Source organism: Pristiophorus japonicus, unplaced genomic scaffold, assembly GCF_044704955.1.
Source record: "Pristiophorus japonicus isolate sPriJap1 unplaced genomic scaffold, sPriJap1.hap1 HAP1_SCAFFOLD_288, whole genome shotgun sequence".
Classification (NCBI taxonomy): domain Eukaryota; kingdom Metazoa; phylum Chordata; class Chondrichthyes; family Pristiophoridae; genus Pristiophorus; species Pristiophorus japonicus.
In genome coordinates, this window is record NW_027252646.1 from 292,054 (window position 1) to 313,831 (window position 21,778).

The 21,778-nt window shown below is 51.9% G+C and overlaps 5 non-coding genes across 5 annotated transcripts; all 5 read right to left on the reverse strand.

Annotated features, from left to right (window-relative positions):
- Positions 1–7,210: 7,210 nt before the first annotated feature.
- On the reverse strand, positions 7,211–7,283 carry trnat-agu (transfer RNA threonine (anticodon AGU)). The gene has a single exon. It is a non-coding gene; the product is annotated as a tRNA-Thr (tRNA).
- Positions 7,284–8,272: 989 nt separating this feature from the next.
- trnat-ugu (transfer RNA threonine (anticodon UGU)) lies at positions 8,273–8,345 on the reverse strand. The gene has a single exon. It is a non-coding gene; the product is annotated as a tRNA-Thr (tRNA).
- A 2,859-nt stretch (positions 8,346–11,204) lies between these two features.
- On the reverse strand, positions 11,205–11,277 carry trnat-agu (transfer RNA threonine (anticodon AGU)). The gene has a single exon. It is a non-coding gene; the product is annotated as a tRNA-Thr (tRNA).
- A 4,497-nt stretch (positions 11,278–15,774) lies between these two features.
- Positions 15,775–15,847, reverse strand: trnat-ugu (transfer RNA threonine (anticodon UGU)). The gene has a single exon. It is a non-coding gene; the product is annotated as a tRNA-Thr (tRNA).
- Positions 15,848–20,375: 4,528 nt separating this feature from the next.
- trnat-ugu (transfer RNA threonine (anticodon UGU)) lies at positions 20,376–20,448 on the reverse strand. Its single transcript has one exon. It is a non-coding gene; the product is annotated as a tRNA-Thr (tRNA).
- Positions 20,449–21,778: the final 1,330 nt, after the last annotated feature.

Below are 21,778 nucleotides of genomic sequence, written 5' to 3' on the forward strand. Positions count from 1 at the left end.
AGAGAGAGGGGAAGGGGAGAGAGTGGGGAAGGGGAGAGAGAGGGGAAGGGGAGAGAGAGGGGAAGGGGAGAGAGAGGCGAAGGGGAGAGAGAGGGGAACGGGGGAGAGTGAGGAAGGGGCGAGAGAGGGGGGAAGGGGAGTGACAGGGGGGAAGGGGAGTGACAGGGGGGAAGGGGAGTGAGAGGGGGAAGGGGAGAGAGGAAGTGGAAGTGGAGAGAGGGGGAAGAAATGAGAGAGAGGGGGAAGGAGTGAGAGAGAGGGGAAGGGGAGAGAGGGGAAAGAGAGGTAGAGAGGCGGAGAGGTTTAGGGAGGGAGTTCCAGAGCTTGGGGCCCGGGCAACAGAAGGCACGGCCACCGATGGTGGAGCGATTATAATCAGGGATGGTCAGGAGGGCAGAATTAGAGGAGTGCAGACATCTCGGGGGGTTGTGGGGCTGGAGGAGGTTACAGAGATAGGGAGGGGCGAGGGGCTGGAGGGGGTTACAGAGATAGGGAGGGGTGTAGGGGCTGGAGGAGGTTACAGAGATAGGGAGGGGCGAGGGGCTGGAGGAGGTTACAGAGATAGGGAGGGGTGTAGAGGCTTGAGGAGGTTACAGAGATAGGGAGGGGTGTCGGGGCTGGAGGAGGTTACAGAGATAGGGAGGGGTGTAGGGGCTGGAGGAGGTTACAGAGATAGGGAGGGGTGTAGGGGCTGGAGGAGGTTACAGAGATAGGGAGGGGTGTAGGGGCTGGAGGATGTTACAGAGATAGGGAAGGGTGTAGGGGCAGGAGGAGGGTACAGAGATAGGGAGGGTGTAGGGGCTGGAGGAGGTTACAGAGATAGGGAGGGGTGTAGTGCTGGAGAAAGTTACAGAGATAAGGAGGGGTGTAGGGGCTGGAGGAGATTACAGAGATAGGGAGGGGCGAGGGCCTAGGAGGGATTTGTAAACAAGGATGAGAATTTTGAAATCGAGGTGTTGCTTAATCGAGAGCCAATGTTGGTCGGCGAGCACAGGGGGTGATGGGTGAGTGGGACTGGGTGTGAGTTAGGACACGGGGGCAGTGAGCACAGGGGGTGATGGGTGAGTGGGACTGGGTGCGAGTTAGGACACGGGGCAGTGAGCACAGGGGGTGATGGGTGAGCGGGACTGGGTGTGAGTTAAGACACGGGTCAGCGAGCACAGCGGGTGATGGGTGAGCGGGTGTCGGTGTGAGTTAGGACACGGGGCAGCGAGCACAGTGGGTGATGGGTGAGTGGGACTGGGTGTGAGTTAGGACACAGGGCAGTGAGCACAGGGGGTGATGGGTGAGTGGGACTCGGTGTGAGTTGGGACACAGGGGCAGTGAGCACAGAGGGTGATGGGTGAACGGGACTGGGTGCGAGTTAGGACACGGGGGCAGTGAGCACAGGGGGTGATGGGTGAGCGGGATTGGGTGCAAGTTAGGACACGGGGGCAGTAAGCACAGGGGGTGATGGGTGAGTGGGACTCGGTGTGAGTTAGGACACGGGGCAGCGAGCACAGTGGGTGATGGGTGAGTGGGACTGGGTGTGAGTTAGGACACGTTGCAGTGAGCACAAAGGGTAATGGGTGAGCGGGACTCGGTGTGAGTTAGGACACAGGGCAGCGAGCACAGGCGGTGATGGGTGAGTGGAACTCGGTGCGAGTTAGGACAGGGGGCAGCGAGCACATGGGGTGATGGGTGAGCGGGACTCGGTGCAAGTTAGGACAGGGGGCAGCGAGCACAGTGGGTGATGGGTGAGTGGGACTCGGTGCGAGTTAGGACAGAGGGCAGCGAACACAGGGGGTGATGGGTGAGTGGGACTGGGTGCGAGTTAGGACACGGGGTCAGTGAGCACAGGGGGTGATGGGTGAGCGGGACTCGGTGTGAGTTAGGACACGGGGCAGCGAACACAGGGGGTGATGGGTGAGTGGGACTCGGTGCGAGTTAGGATATGGGGGCAGTGAGCACAGGGGGTGATGGGTGAGTGGGACTCAGTGCGAGTTAGGATATGGGGGCAGCCGAGTTTTAGATCCCCTCTAGTTTACGTCGGGTATAATGTAGGAAGAAGTGAGAGACAGCGGAAAGGGGATGGAGGGGCTGGGAGGGGATGGAGAGATTGAGGGGAAGGAGTGAGAGAGGGAAGGGGAGAGAGAGAGAGACGGGAAAGGATAGATAGTGAGGGGAGAGAGGGTGTGGCGAGGGGGGAATGAGTGAGAGACAGGGAGAGCGAAATAGCGGGAAAGGGAGAGCGGGGTAAAAAGATGTCGAATGGGGAAGGCAGAGAGAGATTTGGATGGATAGAAAGTGTAACAGAGACAAAAGCCTGTTGTTGGAGGGTCGGTCCTGGAGCTGTTTAATATTTATCATTAAAACCCTTATTAAGATTTATGATTGAAACTTTTCCGAATAGACAGTGAATTTTGAGGAGGCCCCTGGGAGTTTTGAACTCATGACCCCTGGTTTATTGGACCAATTATCTAACCCCTGAGCTATGGAGCCACCTGCTTTGAGAAAGACACGGGAAGGAGCAGGAAAGAAAAAGAGTTAGTGGAAGGAGTGAGAGAGAGGGGGAAGGGGAGAGGGAGAGAGTGGGGAAGGGGAGAGAGAGTGCAAGAGAGACAAGAGGGTAGCCTGCAGTTCCAGGGTCAGTCTCAGAGCTGTTTAATATTTATAATTAAAGCCCTTGTTAATTGACGGTGAATTTAAATACTGAGACTAATTTTGAGTCAGCCCCCGTGAGATTTGAAATCACATTACCTGATTTACAAGACCAGTGCTCTAACCCCTGAGCTATGGAGCCATCTGCTTGAGGAAATACAGGGGAAGGAACAGGAAAGAGAGGGGAAGGGAAAAGAGCGAGTGGAAGGAGTGAGAGAGAGGCGGAAGGCGAGAGAGAGGGGAAGGGGAGAGAGTGGGGAAGAGAGGGAGGTGGGGCAAAAGAGGGAGGGAATGGAGAGAGGGAGAGTGTGGAAGGGGGGAGAGAGAGGGGAAGGAGTGGGAGAGAGAGAGGGAGAGGAGCGAGTAGGAGGGGAAGGGGATGGGGAGACAGGGAGGAAGAGAGAGGGGCAGGGGAGAGAGAGGGAAGAAGGGGAGAGAGATGTTAAGGGGAGAGAGGAGGAAGGAGTGAGAGAGAGAGGGGAAGGACAGAGAGGGGGAGAACCTGAAAGGAAAGGGAAAAGAGAGAGACGGGAGTGTAAGAGTGTGATGGTGGTCCCGGGGGTCAGGTTCACCTCTGACCTACTTGAGCGGTTCGAATCGCCCCCACTCCCTTGGGTTCGAGACTCTGGATTTATTTGGGGGGGGGGTGACAAAGTGCAAAGGTCACTGGTTTGGTGCAAAAGAACTTTGATTTTATTAAAGACAAGAAAATACAATGTCAAAACTTTTTATCACTCTGATAAAGAACAATACATTACACATTCAAAGGGGGTGTACAGTAAAATGACACCTCCCACCTCCCCATACCTAATCCTAGCTAGGTTAGACTCCAGGGCAGGCAGGGACTATGCTTACCAATCCTTTCTGGTCAGTTAGCGGTAGTTCGCGGTTTCGGGGTTCCTTGAATTGTGTAGATTCTGCTTGCCGTACCCCGAACGTCGGAGAAGACTTCTAGCTGCACAATCTTCAGTTGGGTTGAGTCCACTGATGCGGTAAGGCACGTTTTGGATCTATGGGGTAAGTACCCGGTTTTCTTCGTTAGAAATAGGTTCAAAGTCTCTTTAGGTAATGTTTTCACCTGTTGGTAGTCAGGGCTTAGATTGTAGATTGGAAACTTTCGATTCTTCGGTTTCTTCCAGTTGGAGTTTATTTGTAGTTTGGTCGATCGCGGTGGTTTTTCATTGATAACACGTTGGCTGTGGTCAGTTGTTGCTGCGATGGTGATGTTCTTCCTTCAGGACTTCAGGACTTCGAGGCTGGAGAAGTTAGTTTACAACGGTCGCGTTGGTTTCTCTACCTTCTTGATGACACAAGCATGGTCTCGGTTGTATGGCAAAGTATGTCACACCCTCTGTTAAAACAGGGGCCAGTTATACGGTTTGAGTGGTTCTAATCTTCGCGCCAAATCAGTCCAGGATTCTTTGTTTGTATTTGGCAGGCTTGACTCTTTGTAATATTTTGGCGGGCTCATTAAAAGTTAATGTTTTGGGTGGGTTGATGTTCGATAAACTGTTTCCTGATGGAAATATTAGTTTGGTAATCGCACTGTCCATTTGTGCTTAGTTTTTCGCATACAGGCTGGATTGGGCCTCTTTGTGATGCGTATGCTGAAATGGTTTTCCAGATTCAGGTTGATGGTTGGCTATCTCTGGGTTATTTGTTGTAATGTTAATATCTCTTGTGGAGAAGGATTCTCGAATACCCATTTCTCCAGACAAGTTATGTTAGTCCCAACACCCAGACAGCCTCAATAATCAAGTTGTCTCCTGTCAGTTCTTTAGGCCCGCACACAGCCTTGAATTTGTCTTTAAAAATTCCAAAATTCTATTCAAGTTCGTCGTTTCTTCCATAAGCACTTTAGGGTTCCAAACTTTCTGATGGATAGTCCCAAATTAAATTTCCTTTCGAATGAGCCCAAACACTGTGAGGGGGTTCTTCTGAATTTTGCACCCTTTCAAGGGGGAAGAGAGTGGGAGGAATGAGAGACAGGTATCTAAAAACTAAAATTAACCAACAGTGGGATTTGAACTCACAACCGCTGGTTTACAAAACCAGTTCTTTAACCCCTGAGCTATGGAGCAAACTGCTCTGGAAAAAATACGGGAAGGAGCAGGAAAGAGAGGGACAGGGAAAAGAGCGAGTGGAAGGAGGGAGAGAGAGGGGAAGGAGAAAGAGAGGGAGGAGGCAGGGAGAGAGAAAGGAAGGGGAGAGGGAGGGAGCAGGGGAGAATCTGAAAAGAAAGGCAAAAGAGTGAGAGAGAGGAGTGAGGGGAGGGAGCGGAAGGAGAGAGAGGGGAAGGGGAGAGAGAGAGGGGAAGAGGAGAGAGAGATGGAGAAAGTGAGATCACGGGAAAGTGAGAGAGGAGTAAAAAGAAAATGTAGAACGGGTCGTGATCTGGAAAGCAGAGAGACAGGGAAAGGTGTGACAGGAGCCTGTAGTTCCAGGGTCAATCTCAGAGCTGTTTAATATTTATAATTAAATCCCTTGTTAATTGACGGTTAATTTAAATACTGATTCAGGCAAAGCTGGGCACCTGCACCAAGGAACTGAGACCAGTTATTGGTAGTGCGGGCATAAGGGTATCCCATGAGGGAGCGGTGCGCGATTTACCTCTGTGGATTGTTTCAGGTGATGGGCCAATGCTGCTTGGTAGAAGGTGGATGGGGAAGATTCGATGGAACTGGGAAGACCTCTGTGTACCTTCTCTGGCGAACAACCTCTCCCCTTGCTCAAAGGCTGAGCAAGCCCCCCACCTTCAGCTGAACCAGGCGTCGAAGTGCAGATCCATTTGCAGACCCCCGAGGCACAGGCCGCTCATCGCGACCACCAGGAGGCGAAGATCAACCGAGCAGCGGTTACAGACGGAGGGTACCCAGCACCCGAAGCCGACGACCTCTTGGCGGCGACGGAAGAGGCTCCAGGTCGACCAAGCGGAGCGGGGCTCCGGCCGAAACCATCCGAATGTGTCTTCCCGACGCCAGAGGCGGGAATCCCTGGGGAGGAAGATGGCGGCAGTCGAGAGAAGCGTCCAGACCACGGGTCGAGAGAAACGTCCAGACCACGGGATGTGGCCGCAACGGAACAGAGGCATGTGTTGGCCAGCGAGGAAGGCCACTGGGTTTGGGGCAAAGGTAAAGGGGGGGGCCGCTGAGAAGGCCAGGAACCCACTATGTTCCAATAAGTTGTTTGCACTGTGGAACCCATGTGAGCGTTCTTTCGCGGCCAATGATGTACTATCATATGGGGTCGGGAGTACGTTAAAACAAGCCAAAGTAGCGGGCAAACACCAACCAGTTGTATATGTATCTGACAAAGTACTTGTAGCAAGTGATGTGTTATCACATTACCGCCTGCTCACGGCGAACCGCCAGACGGGAGTGTTGCAGCTTATCCGTCGCAAAGACGTAATGCTCATCCCATCAGATTGCCCCCCCCCCCTGTGGGACAAACCCTGCAACATGTTACAAAGAAAGGCAGGGAGGCTACACACAGTCGGTGGTGCGGGAACCTCCGTACTACGTCCCAGGATCCACGGGGGACCACACGGCCTCCCGCTACCACTGAAAGTCTCAGGGCCGTATCGGCCCATCCTGGGCTCTCCAGGCCTTAGGGTCAGCGACAATAGTCCGCAGCGGGCAGCCCAGATCACCAAGCCGAGCACCACACGTGTCGCGGTAGACTCCCTACAGACCCCGGCTGTCCCGGGTTGCTACGCAGTCACCGGACAGAGTCGATCAGGACCGAACCTTCCGTCTGCTATCAGCAGAGAATGCACCATGATCGTACGGCCCCCCTCCACGCCACATCAGAATAAGTGACGTGGACAATATTCAGGGCCCCCAGATGGGGCCGAGAGCACTGTGTGAGACAAAGAGGGGAATGGAGTGTGTGTGTGTGTGTGATGAAAATGGAGTGTTTGGTTGTGAAACCATGTACTGAGCAAACGCAGAAAGCGTTTGGACCAGACCAGACTGCAAACTATCGATAAGCAGGCCACCATTGTGAAAGGACCTGGCCACGTCTGTCCCATCACACCAGGCACTCGGCCGGGCAGCAACGTTCCGACCAACTCACCCAGGCCAGGAATTCAAATCAGGTGATCGACCCGGGGACACAGGGCGTCATATCGCCTCAACTTGCAAATAACTGGTACATAAGCCTTTGGAGGGGGCGGGGGGGGGAGTGATGTTATGTATGCACCTAAACCTCACCAATATGTCAGACTTGCCACTAGGGGGCACACCTGTGGGAGGCCTAAGGGTCACTTGTGCACCCTGGGACAAGCAGGTACATAAGGTGATCCACCATGCTGCTTCCCCACTCTGGGGTCTCAATAAAGAGACCAAGGTCACAATAGTTTCAGCTTACGATACGGTCCCGTGGATTTATTCTGAACATAACAGTGATGGGGAGGGCAGAGAAAGATTTGGAAGGGGAGAGAGAGTGTGAGGGAGACAAGGGGAGGAGAGGGGAGCCTGTTGTTCCAGGGTCGGTCTCAGAGCTGGTTAATATTTATAATTAAAGCCCTTGTTAATTGACGGTGAATTTAATAAATAGGCTGATCTTGAGGAGGCCCCAGTGAGATTTGAACTCACAACCCCTGGTTTACTAGACCAGTGCTCTAACCCCTGAGCTATGGAGCCACCAGCTCTGGGAAAGACAGGGGAAGGAGCAGGAAAGAGAGGGGAAGGGAAAAGAGAGAGTGGAAGGAGTGAGAGAGAGGGGGAAGGGGAGACAGAGAAGGAAGGAGTGAGAGAGAGGGGGAAGGAGGGGGAAGAGGAAGAGAGGGAGGGAAAGGAGTGAGAGGGGGAAAGGGGAGAGAGAGTGTGGAAGGGAGGGAGAGAGTGTGGAAGGGAGGGAGAGAGTAGAAGGAGTGAGAGGGGGAGGGGAGTGGAAGAGAGGGGAGGATTGAGAGAGAGAGGGGAAGTGGAGAGAGAGTGGAAGGAGAGAGAGAGGGTGAAGGGGAGACATGGAGGAAGAGAGAGAAGGGAAGGGGAGATAGAGAGGGGGAGAGGAGAGAGATGGGGAGAGGAGAGATGGGAACGAGAAAGAGAGGGAGAAGGGGAGAATCTGAAAAGAAAGGGAAAAGGAAGAGACAGAGGAGGTAGGGGAGGAGAGAGAGGGGAGGGGAGAGGGAAAGGGAGAGTGAAAAGGCAGAACGGGAGGGGGAGAGAGGGTGGAGAGAGTGGGTAGTGGAATGAGGGGGAGGGGAGAGAGAGGGAAGATAGAGGAGGAAGGAGAGAGAGGGAAGGAGTGCGCGGTGAATGAAAGTGAGAGAGAAGGGGAGAGAGGGGAAGTGGAGAGCGAGAAAAGGGAAGGGTTAGAGAGAGGCGGGAAGGGGAAGGTGATCGTGGAGGAGTTGGAAAGAGAAGTGAAGGGGAAAGGGAGAGAGAAAGAGGGGCGAGGGGAAAGAGAGGGGACGGAGAGAGAGAGAGTGGAAGGATGGGGGAGAGAGGGGGAGGGGAGTCTGTGAGGGACGGGGAAAGCTCAATTGCGGGAAAAAGATGCAGAACGGGAAGGGAGAGCGATATTACTGGAGACAAAAGGAGATTGTTGCTCCAGGGTCAGTCTCAAAGCTGTTTAATAGCCTTGTTAATTGAGGGTGAATTTAAATATTGAGTTAACTTTGAGGAGGCCCCATTGCGGTTTGAACTCATGACCGCTGGTTTACAAGACCAGTGCTCTAACCCCTGAGCTATGGAGCCTCCTGTTTGAGGAGTTACAGGGGAAGGAACAGGAAAGAGAGGGGAAGGGAAAAGAGAGCGTGGAAGGAGTGAGAGAGATGGGGAAGGGGAAAGAGAGGAAGGGGAGAGAGAGGGAGACGGAGTGAGAGAGAGAGGAATGGGAGAGAAGGAGAGGGGGAGGGGAGAGACGGGAAGGGGAGAGAGATGGGAAGACGAGAGAGGGAGGAGGCAGGGGAGAGAGAAAGGAAGGGGAGACAGAGAGGGCGAAGGGGAGAATCGGAAAAGAATGGTAAAGAGAGAGTGGAGGGAGGGGAGGGAAGAGAGTGGAAGGGGAGAGGGAGAGTGAAAGGGAGAGTGAAAAAGCAGAGGGGGAAGGGGAGAGAGGGGGGAGAGAGGGGGAGGGGAGAGAGAGGCAAGAGAGAGGAGGGAGGAGAGAGAGGGGAAGGAGTGGGGGGAGAATGACAGTAGAGAGGAAAGGGGAGAGAGGGAGGGGAAGGGGAGTGAGCGAGGGGAATGGTAATGTGGGAGGGGAAGGGGAGAGAGAGAGGGGGAGGGGGAAAGAGCAGGGAGGAAGAGATAGAGTTAAGGGGGGAGAGAGAGCGGAAGGACTGAGAGAGGGAAGGGGAGAGAGAAGAATAGATGGTTCTGTTGTGTATCTGTAAAGCATGCACTCCCATCTTCCGCCACCAGGGAGCACATCCCCTGAAGTCCCAAGGGATCCCAGCATCCCTTGGGAGCATGGTATTTCAGCCGGGCCCTAAGGCCTGTTCCTCACTCTGGAGTGTCTTAATAAAGACTGAGGTCACTGTTACTTTAACCTCCCTGTGTGCAGTCTCATCTGTGTTAGGAACACAACAGGTTCATTCTCTGGTTACCAACCAGTAACTAGTGGTGTGCCGCAGGGATCAGTGCTGGGACCCCAACTATTTACAATCTATATTAACGACTTGGAAGAAGGGACTGAGTGTAACGTAGACAAGTTTGCTGACAATACAAAGATGGGAGGAAAAGCAATGTGTGAGGAGGACACAAAAAATCTGCAAAAGGACATAGACAGGCTAAGTGAGTGGGCAAAAATTTGTCAGATGGAGTATAATGTTGGAAAGTGTGAGGTCATGCACTTTGGCAGAAAAAAAATCAAAGAGCAAGTAATTATTTAAATGGAGAACGATCGCAAAGTGCCGCAGTACAGCGGGACCTGGGGGTTACTTGTGCATGAAACACAAAAGGTTAGTATGCAGGTACAGCAAAAAAATGATCAGGAAGGCCAATGGAATCTTGGCCTTTATTGCAAAGGGGATGGAGTATAAAAGCAGGGAAGTCTTGCTACAGTTATACAGGGTATTGGTGAGGCCACACCTGGAATACTGCGTGCAGTTTTGGTTTCCATATTTATGAAAGGGTATACTTGCTTTGGAGGCAGTTCAGAGAAGGTTCACTCGGTTGATTCCGGGGATGAGGGGGTTGACTTATGAGGAAAGGTTGAGGAGGTTGGGCCTCTACTCATTGGAGTTCAGAAGAATGAGAGGTGATCTTATCGAAACGTAGAAGATTATGAGGGGGCTCAACAAGGTGGATGCAGAGAGGATGTTTCCACTGATGGGGGAGACTAGAACTAGGGGGCATGGTCTGAGAATAAGGGGCCGCCCATTTAAAACTGAGATGAGGAGGAATTTCTTCTCTCAGAGGGTTGTAAATCTGTGGAATTCACTGCCTCAGAGAGCTGTGGAAGCTGGGACATTGAATATATTTAAGACAGAGATAGACAGTTTCTTAACCGATAAGGGGATAAGGGGTTATGGGGGCGGGCAGGGAAGTGGAGCTGAGTCCATGATCGGATCAGCCATGATCGTATTAAATGGCGGAGCAGGCTCGAGGGGCCGTATGGCCTACTCCTGCTCCTATTTCTTATGTTCTGTTGTTTTTATCGTAGAATCTGAAAAGAAAGGGAGAAGAGACACAGAGAGTGGGTAGGGGAGAGGGTGAGAGAGGGGAATGAGTGTGAGACTGGGAAAAAGTTGTTGAATGGGTTACAATGGGAAGGGAGGAGAGAGTGTAAGAGAGGGGGAAGGGTACGCAGGGAGCCTGTTGTTTCTGGGCTGTTCAATATTTATAATTAAAGCATTTGTTAATTGACAGTGAGTTTAAATACTGAGCTAATTTTGAGTAGGCCCCAGCGAAATTTGAATCCACGACCCCTGGTTTACTAAACCAGTGTTTTAACCCCTGACCTATGGAGCCACCTGCTTTAAAAAAGACAGGGGAAGGAGCAGGAAAAAGAGGGGAAGGGAAAAAAGAGAGTGGAAGGAATGAGAGAGAGAGGGGGAAGGGGAAAGAGAGGGAGGAGAAGGGTGGCAATGGAGTGAGTGAGAGAGGATAATGGATGAGAGCGGAAGGGGAGAGTAAGAGATGGAAGGGAAGAGAGGGGAAGGGCAGAGTAAGTGATGGAAGGGGAGAGAGGGGAAGGGGAGAGGGGGGAAGGGGAGAGGTGGGAAGGCAAGAAAGGGAGGAGGCAAGGGAGAGAGAAAGGAAGGGGAGAGAGAGGGAGAACGGGAGACTCTGAAAAGAAAGGGAAAAGAGAGCGAGAAAGGAAGGAGGGGAGGGAGGGAAGTGGAGAGTGAAAAGGCGAGGGGAAGGGGAGAGAGGGTGGAGAGACTAGGTTGGCGAAAGAGACAGAGTGAGCGGAGAGAGTGGATAGCGGAGAGAGAGCGGGAGAAGGGGGGAGAAGGGAATGAGTGAGAGACATGGAAAACGAGATAGTGGGAAAAAGATGTAGAACAGGAGCCTGTTGTTCCAGGGTCGGTCTCAGAACTGTTTAATATTTCTAATTAAAGCCCTTGTTAATTGACAGTGAATTTAAATACTGAGCTAATTTTGAGTAGGTCCCAGTGAGATTTGAACCCACGACCCCTGGTTTACTAGAGCAGTGCTCTAACCCCTGAGCTATGGAACCACCTGCCCTGGGCTGTGGGTCATTCCCCAGTTAGTGCTGTGTGTTTGAAGAATGAGGAGGGGTCAGTGAAACGCTCAGATTGTGTCTCATCCCCCAGACCCCTGCCTCCGTCTCTTCAATATTCACCTCTCAACATCGATATATCGGGTCTTTCACGTAGTAAAACATCCCAAGGCAACTCAGTCACACTCTGGCTCTGTCTCTCTGTCTCTCTGTGTCTCTCAATCTCTGTCTCTCTGTCACTTTCTCTCTGTCGCTCACTGTCTCTCGAGCCGGAAGGGGTTAGAGAGGGTGAAGGGGAAAGTAAGAAGGGAAAGGAGAGAGAGAGAGAGAGAGAGGGAGGAGCCAGATTGAGGAGTGAGTGGAGAGAGAGGAGCGGAGAGTGGGGGAATGGAGAAAGTGGGGTAAAGGGACAGGGAGAGGGAAGGAGCGAGTGAGAGGGGGAAGGGGAGAGAGAGAGAGAGAGAGATGGAGAGAGAGAGGTGCCTGTCAGTAGTTGTTATTACATCGATAGTCCACTAGGTGGGGCTTTATTAGAGGAAATGAGAGGGGAGTGAGAGAGAGGGAAGGGGAGAGTGAGGGGAAGGAGTGAGAGAGAGGGAAGGGGAGAGTGAGGGGAAGGAGTGAGAGAGAGTGAAGGGGAGAGTGAGGGGAAGGAGTGAGAGAGAGGGAAGGGGAGAGTGAGGGGAACGAGTGAGAGAGAGGGAAGGGGAGAGTGAGCGGAAGGAGTGAGAGAGAGGGAAGGGGAGAGTGAGGGGAAGGAGTGAGAGAGAGACGGGGAAGAGGAGAGACAGAAGGAACATCAACAATAATGTATATTTATATAGCGCCTTTAACGTAGTGAAATGGCCCAAGATGCTCCACAGGAGGATTATGGGATAAAAATTTGACACCGACCACAAAAGTAGAAATTAGCGCAGGTGAAGAGGTCGGTTTTAAGGAGAGTCTTGAAGGAGGAAAGAGAGGTAGAGAGGCGGAGAGGTTGAGGGAGGGAGTTCCTGAGCTTGGGGCCCAGGCAACAGAAGGCAAGGCCACTGATGGTGGAGCGATTATAATCAGGGATGGTCAGGAGGGCAGATATAGAGGAGTGCAGACATCTCGGGGGGTTGTGGGGCTGGAGGAGGTTACAGAGATAGGGAGGGGTGTAGGGGCTGGAGGAGGTTACAGAGATAGTGAGCAGTGAGGGGCCATGGAGGGATTTGTAAACAAGGATGAGAATTTTGAAATCGAGGCATTGCTTAACCGGGAGCCAATGTAGGTCAGCGAGCACAGGGGGGTGATGGGTGAGTGGGACTGGGTGCGAGTTAAGACATGGGGTCAGCGAGCACAGCGGGTGATGGGTGAGTGGGACTCGGTGCGAGTTAGGACATGAGTCAGCGAGCACAGGGGGTGATGGGTGAGCGGGACTGGGTGCGAGTTAGGACACGGGTCAGCGAGCACAGGGGGTGATGGGTGAGCGGGACTTGGTGTGAGTTAGGACACGTGGGCAGTGAGCACAGGGGGTGATGGGTGAGCGGGACTTGGTGTGAGTTAGGACACGGAGGCAGCCGAGTTTTGGATCACCTCTAGTTTACGTGAGTAGAATGTGGGAAGGAGTGAGAGAGAGAATCAGAGAATTATAAACATTTACAGCACGGGAAGAGGCCATTCGGCCCATCGTGTCCACGCCGGCCGACCAAGAGCTACCCAGCCTAATCCCACTGGGAGAGAAAGAGAGGGGGAGGGGAGAGAGGGAGAAGGGGAGAATCTGAAAGGAAGGGGCAAGAGAGAAAGGTCAGATCGAGGAGAAGGAGTGGGGTAAGAATGAAAGTAGAGAGAGAATAGGAGAACAAGAGATTGCAGGAAAGAGTTGTTGAATGGGTCAGGGAGTGAGAGATTTGAATGGGAAGAGAGACAGAGCCTGTTGTTCCAGGATCAATCTCAGAGCTGTTCAATATTTATAATTAAACTCTTTGTTAATTGACAGTAAATTTAAATAACTGAGCTAATTTTGAGTAGGTCCCCATGAGATTTAAACTCACAACCACTGGTTTACTAGACCAGCACTCTAACCCCTGTTCTATGGAGCCACCTGCACTGGAAAATACAGGGGAAGGAGCAGGAAAGAGAGTGGAAGGGAAAAGAGAGAGTGAAAGGAGTGAGAGAGAGTGGAAGGGGAAGAGGAAGGGGATGGGGAGACAGGGAGGAAGAGAGAGAGGCAGGGGAGAGAGTGGGAGGAAGGGGAGAGAGATGTTAAGGGGAGAGAGGGGAAGGAGTGAGAGAGAGAGGGGGAGGGCAGAGAGGGGGCGAACCTGAAAGGAAAGGGGAAAGAGAGAGACGGGAGTGTAACGGTGTGGTGGTGGTCCCGGGGGTCAGGTTCACCTCTGACCTACTTGAGCGGTTCGAATCGCCCCCCACTCCCTTGAGTTCTAGACTCTGGATTTATTTGGGGGGGGTGTGACAAAGTGCAAAGGTCACTGGTTTGGTGCAAAAGAACTTTGATTTTATTAAAGACAAGAAAATACAATGTCAAAACTTATAATCACTCTGATAAAGAACAATACATTACACATTCAAAGGGGGTGTACAGTAAAATGACACCTCCCACCTCCCCATACCTAATCCTAGCTAGGTTAGACTCCAGGGCAGGCAGGGACTATGTTTACCAATCCTTTCTGGTCAGTTAGCGGTAGTTCACGGTTTCGGGGTTCCTTGAATTGTGCAGGTTCTGCTTGCCGTACCCCGAACGTTGGAGAAGACTTCTAGCTGCACAATCTTCAGTTGGGTTGAGTCCACTGATGCGGTAAAGCATGTTTTGGATCTATGGGGTAAGTGCCCGGTTTTCTTCGTTAGAAATAGGTTCAAAGTCTCTTTAGGTCATGTTTTCACCTGTTGGTAGTCAGGCCTTAGATTGTAGGCTGGAAACTTTCGATTCTTCGGTTTCTTTCAGTTGGAGTTTATTTGTCGTTTGGTCGATCGCGGTGGTTTTTCATTAATACCACGTTGGCTGTGGTCAGTTGTTGCCGCGATGGTGATGTTCTTCCTTCAGGACTTCAGGACTTCGAGGCTGGAGAAGTTAGTTTACAACGGTCGCGTTGGTTTCTCTCCCTTCTTGATGACACAAGCGTGGTCTCGGTTGTTTGGCAAAGTATGTCACACCCTCTGTTAAAACAGGGGCCAGTTATACGGTTTGAGTGGTTCTAATCTTCACACCAAATCAGTCCAGGATTCTTTGATTGAATTTGGCGGGCTTGACTCTTCTTTGTAATATTTTGGCGGGCTCGTTCAAAGTTAATATGTTTTGTGTGGGTTGATGTTCGATAAACTGTTTCCTGATGGAAATATTAGTTTGGTAATCGCAATGTCCTTTTGTGCTTAGTTTTTCGCATACAGGCTGGATTGGGCCTCTTGGTGATGTATATGCTGAAATGGTTTTCCAGATTCAGTTTGATGGTTGGCTATCTCTGGGTTATTTGTTGTAATGTTAATGTCTCTTGTGGAGAAGGATTCTCGAATACCCATTTCTCCAGACAAGTTACATTAGTCCCAACACCCAGACAGCCTCAATAATCAAGTTGTCTCCTGTCAGTTCTTTAGGCCCGCACACAGCCTTGAATGTGTCTTTAAAAATTCCAAAATTCTACTCAAGTTCATCGTTTCTTCCACAAGCACTTTAGGGTTCCAAACTTTCCAATCGATAGTCCCAAATTAAATATCCTTTTGAATGAGCCCAAACACTGTGAGGGGGTTCATCTGAATGTTGCATCCTTTCAAGGGGGAAGAGAGTGGGAGGAATGAGAGACATGTGTCTAAATACTAAAATTAGGCTGTACTGCAATTTGAACTCACGACCCCTGGTTGATAAGACCAGTGCTCTAACCCCTGAGCTATAGAGTCACCTGCTCTGAGAAAGACACGGGAAGGAGCAAGAAAGAGAGGGGAAGGGAAACGAGAGAGTGGAAGGAGGGAGAGAGAGGGGAAGGGGAGAGAGTGGGGAAGGAGTGAGAGAGAGGGGAAGGAGAAAGAGAGAGAGGGGAATGGGAGAGAGTGGGGAAGGAGTGAGAGAGATGGAAGGGGAGACTGGTCTTTGGCCAGGGACTCCCAGGTGTCGGTGGGGATGTTGCACTTTATCAGGGAGGCTTTGATGGTGTCCCTTGTAACGTTTCCTCTGCCCACCTTTGGCTCGCTTGCCGTGAAGGAGTTCCGAGTAGAGCGCTTGCTTTGGGAGTCTCGTGTCTGGAACATGCGGACTATGTGGCCCTGCCCAGCAGATAGCTCTTGGTCGGCTGGTGCGGACACGATGGGCCGAAATGGTCTCCTTCCGTGCTGTAAGTTTCTATGAGTCGATGATATATCGGTATCTCTGAGACTGGATGTGGAAAAGGTGGGATACAGACTGGGGGTGGGAAGTGAAAGTGCTGTGGGCAGATTGTAAAGTGCGGAGTGAGTGGTTCCTGTTGATGGTGTCGGCCTGTCGTCAATTGACGGTCAATTCAGTAACAGAATCCAAAATTGAGTAGGCCCCAGTGAGATTTGAACCCACGACCCCTGGTTTACAAGACCAGTGCTCTAACCCCTGATCTATGGAGCCACCTGTAACGCCAACTCCTGTTTGCATCTTACTATTGTTAACAAGGAGGTGGGGCCCGAATAATCATTCTTGGTGATTCATCCCTGAACATTGACAGAATCTTACAGCACACAAGGAGGGCCATTCGGCCCATCGTGTCTGTGTCGGCTCTGTGAGAGAGATTAGTGCTTGGAAGTTGTAAAAGGAGGGAGAGAGGGGAATGAGTGGGAGAGGGAATGGGAGAGAGAGGGGGAAGGAGTCAGCCAGAGGGGAATGGGAGAGAGCGGAATGGGAGAGAGTGAGTGGGGGAGGGGAGCAAGATGGGAAGTCGAGAGAGGGAGGAGGCAGGTGAGAGAGAAAGGAAGGGGAGAGAGAGGGAGCAGGGGAGAATCTGAAAAGAAAGGCAAAAGAGTGAGAGAGAGGAGGGAGAGGAGAGAGGGGAAGGGGAGAGAGAGGGGAAGGGGAGAGAGATGGGAAGTCGAGAGAGGGAGGAGGCAGGAGAGAGAGAAAGGAAGGGGAGAGAGAGGGAGCAGGGGAGAATCTGAAAAGAAAGGCAAAAGAGGGAGAGAGAGGAGTGAGGAGAGGGAGCGGAAGGAGAGAGAGGGGAAGGGGAGAGAGAGAGGGAAAGGGGAGAGAGAGATGGAGAAAGTAAGATTGCGGGAAAGTGAGAGAGGAGTTAAAAAAAAAAAAGTCCAACGGGTCGTGATCTGGAAAGCAGAGAGACAGGGAAAGGTGTGAGGGGAGCCTGTAGTTCCAGGGTCAATCTCAGAGCTGTTTAATATTTATAATCAATGCCTTTGTGAATTGACGGTGAATTTAAATACTGAGCTAATTTTGAGTAGGTTGCAGTGAGATTTGAACCCACGATACCTGGTTTACTAAATACTGTTTGAAGAATGAGGAGGGGGTCAGTGAAACACTCAGATTGTGTCTCATCCCCCAGACTCCTGCCTCCGTCTCTTCAATATTCACTTCTCAACATCGATATATCGGGTCTTTCACGAAGTAAAACATCCCAAGGCAACTCAGTCACACTCTGGCTCTGTCTCTCTTTCTCTCTGTCTCTCTCTCTTTCTTTCTGTCTCTCACCTTCTCACTTTGTACCTCGAGCGGGGAGGCTAGAGCGGGGGAAGGGGAGAGAGAGGGAGAAGGGGAGAGAGGGGGGGGATGGGAGAGATGGGGAGGGGAAGAGTCTGATGGGAAAGGGGAGAGCGAGAGCGAGGGAGTGAAAGGGAGGATGGAGGGGATGCAGACTGCGGAGGGGAGGGAGAAGGAGAGGGTGGGGAGAGAGAGAGGAGGGGAGAAAATGAAAAGGGAGAGGGGAAGGAGTGAGCGAGAGGGGAATGGGAGAGAGAGGGGTAAGGCGAGAGCGAGAGAGGGGAGGGGAAAGAGAGGGAAGGTGAGAGAGAGTGGGGGGAAGGTGAAAGTGATGTTAAGAGGAGTGATGGGGAAGGAGTGAGAGAGAGAGGGGAAGGAGTGAGAGAGTGAGGCAGCGGAGGGAGAAAGGGGAAGGGGAGAGAGGGAGAAGGGGAGAATCTGAAAGGAAAGGGAAAGGAGAGAGAGAGAGGAGGGAGTGGAGGAAAGGGAGCGGAGAAGGAGGAGGGAGAGGGAGAGTGGAAAGGCAGAGTCGGAAGGGGAGAGAGTGGGACGGGAAGAGGGTGAGGCAAGGGAGGGGAAAGGGGGAGAGGGGAATGAGTGAGAGACGGGGAAAGCGAGATAGCGGGAAAGTGAGAGAGGAATAAAAAGATGTGGAACGGGTCGTGATTGTTGTGTACACATGTAAACGTCACCAATATGTAAGACTTGCCACTAGGGGGCACACCTGTGGGAGACCCAATGGTCACCTGTCCACCCTGGGACAAGCAGGTATATAAGGTGACTCACCATACTGCTTCCCCACCCTGGAGTCTGAATAAAGAGCACAAGGTCACCACAGTTTGAGCTTGCAATACAGTCCTGTGGATTTATTCTGAACATCACTCACTGGCGACGAGTAACGGATCACCAACCTTCACACGGTAATGGCTGCCGTTGGTCTTGTTGAGGGATTTGTTGAGGGTGATGATTTGGGAAGCCTTCGTTGAGCGTCCCGACCGGTACTACGTCGCCAATGAACAGGACGAGGCTGAGAGAGGGCGATCAAGACCAGGGCGATTCTCCTCACCGTATGTGGGTCTCCGATATACGGCCTGCTCAAAAACCTGCTGGCACCGGTCAAACCAGAGGAGAAGACTTACACAGAGCTGTGTGTGCTGGTGTGGGAACGCCTCAAGCCGAAGGAGAGCACCTTAAAGGCCAGGTATCACTTTTACACCCACCGGCGCTCCCAGGGCCAGAAGATTCCTTGCGGGGCAGTACGGTTTTTGCGGGATCTTTGCGGGAAATGTTGCCGAACGGTTTCGTGCTCGGAATCGGTCACGAGGTCATCCTTCGCAAGCTGCTGTCTGCCGGATCCCGGGATAAACGGGTCCTTTTCGGAATGGGAGGCAGTGACTAGTGGAGTGCCACAGGGCTCAGTGCTGGGACCCCAGCTATTTACAATATACATCAATGATTTAGATGAAGGAATTGAGTGTAATATCTCCAAGTTTGCAGATGACACTAAGCTGGGTGGCGGTGTGAGCTGTGAGGAGGATGCTAAGAGGCTGCAGGGTGACTTGGACAGGTTAGGTGAGTGGGCAAATGCATGGCAGATGCAGTATAATGTGGATAAATGTGAGGTTATCCACTTTGGGGGCAAAAACAGGAAGGCAGAATATTATCTGAATGGTGACAGATTAGGAAAAGGGGAGGTGCAACGAGACCTGGGTGTCATGGTACATCAGTCATTGAAAGTTGGCATGCAGGTACAGCAGGCAGTGAAGAAGGCAAATGGCATGTTAGCCTTCATAGCGAGAGGATTTGAGTATAGGAGCAGGGAGGACTTACTTCAGTTGTACAGGGTCTTGGTGAGGCCTCACCTGGAATATTGTGTTCAGTTTTGGTCTCCTAATCTGAGGAAGGACATTCTTGCTATTGAGAGAGTGCAGCGAAGGTTCACCAGACTGATTCCCGGGATGGCTGGACTGACATATGAGGAGAGACTGGATCAACTGGACCATTATACACTGGAGTTTCGAAGGATGAAACGTATAAGATTCTGACGGGACGGGACAGGTTAGATGCGGGAAGAATGTTCCTGATGTTGGGGAAGTCCAGAACCAGGGGACACAGTCTAAGGATAAGGGGTAAGCCATTTAGGACTGAGATGAGGAGAAACTTCTTCACTCAGAGAGTTGTTCACCTGTGGAATTCCCTGCCGCAGAGAGTTGTTGAGGTCAGTTCATTGGATATATTCAAGAGGGAGTTAGATGTGGCCCTTACGGCCAAAGGGATCAAGGGGTATGGAGAGAAAGCAGGAAAGGGGTACTGAGGGAATGATCAGCCATGATCATATTGAATGGTGGTGCAGGCTCGAAGGGCTGAATGGCCTACTCCTGCACCTATTTTCTATGTTTCTATGTTTCTCAGATTTTTTTCTCCCTAAAATGTCAGGATATCACAGGAAGGATGTGATTGCACTGGAGAGGGTGCAGAGGAGATTTACCAGGATGTTGGCGGGACTGGAGAATTTTAGCGATGAGGAAAGATTGGATCGGCTGGGGTTGTTTTCTTTGGAACAGAGGAGGCTGAGGGGAGACCTCCATTCCTTCACCCTGAGGGTGGTGGGGGTCTGGAACTCACGGCCTGAAAGGGTGGTAGAGGCAGAAACCCTCACCACATTTAAAAGGCACTTGGATGTGCACTTGAAGTGTCGTAAGCTACAGGGCTACGGACCGAGAGCTGGAAAGTGGGATCAGGCTGGGATCATATCATCATCATAGGCAGTCCCTCGGAATCGAGGAAGACTTGCTTCCACTCTAAAAGTGAGGCCTTAGGTGACTGAACAGTCCAATACGGGAACCACAGTCCCTGTCACAGGTGGGACAGACAGACGTTGACGGAAGGGGAGGGTGGGACTGGATTACCGCACGCTCCTTCCGCTGCCTGCGCTTGGTTTCTGCACGCTCTCGGCGACGACACTCGAGGTGCTCAGCGCCCTCCCGGATGCACTTCCTCCACGCCGGGTGGATTGGTCTTTGGCCAGGGACTCCCAGGTGTCGGTGGGGATGTTGCACTTTATCAGGGAGGCTTTGAGGGTGTACCCTGTAATGTTCCCTCTGCCCACCTTTGGCTCGCTTGCCGTGAAGGAGTTCCGAGTAGAGCGCTTGCTTTGGGAGTCTCGTGTCTGGAACATGCGGACAATGTGGCCCTGCCCAGCAGATAGCTCTTGGTCGGCTGGTGCAGACACGATGGGCCGAAATGGTCTCCTTCCCTGCTGTAAGTTTCTATGAGTCGATGATATATCGGTGTCTCTGAGACTGGATGTGGAAAAGGTGGGATACAGACTGGAGGTGGGAAGTGAAAGTACTGTGGGCAGATTGTAAAGTGCGGAGTGAGTGGTTCCTGTTGATGGTGTCGGCCTGTCGCCGATTGACGGTCAATTCAGTAACAGAAGCCAAAATTGAGTAGGCCCCAGTGAGATTTGAACCCATGATCCCTGGTTTACAAGACCAGGGCTCTAACCCCTGAGCTATGGAGCCACCTGTAACACCAGCTCCTGTTTGCATCTTACTATTGTTAACAAGGAGGTGGGGCCCGAATAATCATTCTTGGTGATTCATCCCTGAACATTGACAGAATCTTACAGCACACAAGGAGGGCCATTCGGCCCATCGTGTCTGTGCCGGCTCTGTGAGAGAGATTCGTGCTTGGAAGTTGTAAAAGGAGGGAGAGAGGGGAATGAGTGGGAGAGGGAATGGGAGAGAGAGGGGGAAGGAGTCAGCCAGAGGGGAATGGGAGAGAGCGAATGGGAGAGCGCGAGAGGGGGAGGGGAGCAAGATGGGAAGTCGAGAGAGGGAGGAGGCAGGGGAGAGAGAAAGGAAGGGGAGAGGGAGAGAGCAGGGGAGAATCTGAAGAGAAAGGCAAAAGCGGGAGAGAGAGGAGTGAGGGGAGGGAGCGGAAGGAGAGAGAGGGGAAGGGGAGAGAGAGAGGGGAAGGGGAGAGAGAGATGGAGAAAATGAGATCGCGGGAAAGTGAGAGAGGAGTTAAAAAAAAAAATGTAGAACGGGTCGTGATCTGGAAAGCAAAGAGACAGGGAAACCTGCCTTTCTGGGGTCGGTCTCAGAGCTGTTTAATATTTATAATTAAAGCTCTGGTCAATTGACAGTGAATTTAAATACCGAACTAATTTTGAGTTTTCCCCAGTGAGATTTGAACCCACAACCCCTGGTTTAATTGACCAGTGCTTTAACCCCTGAGCTATGGAGCCACCTGCCCTGGACTCTGGGTCATTCCCCAGTTAGTGCTGTGTGTTTGAAGAATGAGGAGGGGTCAGTGAAACGCTCAGATTGTGTCTCATCCCCCAGAACTCCTGCCTCCGTCTCTTCAATATTCACTTCTCAACATCGATATATCGGGTCTTTCACGTAGTAAAACATCCCAAGGCAACTCAGTCACACTCTGGCTCTGTCTCTCTGTCTCTCTGTCTCTCTCTTTCTGTCATGCATGTATGCTTGGGGTTACTAGCCACCAGGTGGGGCCACTGTCGGAGGTCATTGGGCTGTACACACGCGTGTTCGGCCCAGGTATAAAAGGCCAGCCATCTTGTAATGTAATCACTTTGGGCCCGAATAAAGTAGAGCCAGGTGTGTACCTGTTCGGAGTTGACAGTAATCTGTCTATTGAGTTATTGCACACACAACACTTTCTCACTCTTTCTCTGTCTCTCTCACACACTCTCACTTTCTCTCTGTGTGTCTCTCGAGGGGGAAAGGGAGAGAGGAGAAGGGGAGAGAATGGGAAGGAGTGGGGAGAGAATGAAAGTAGAGAGGGAAGGGGAGAGAGGGGAAGGGGAGAGAAGGGGAAGGAGTG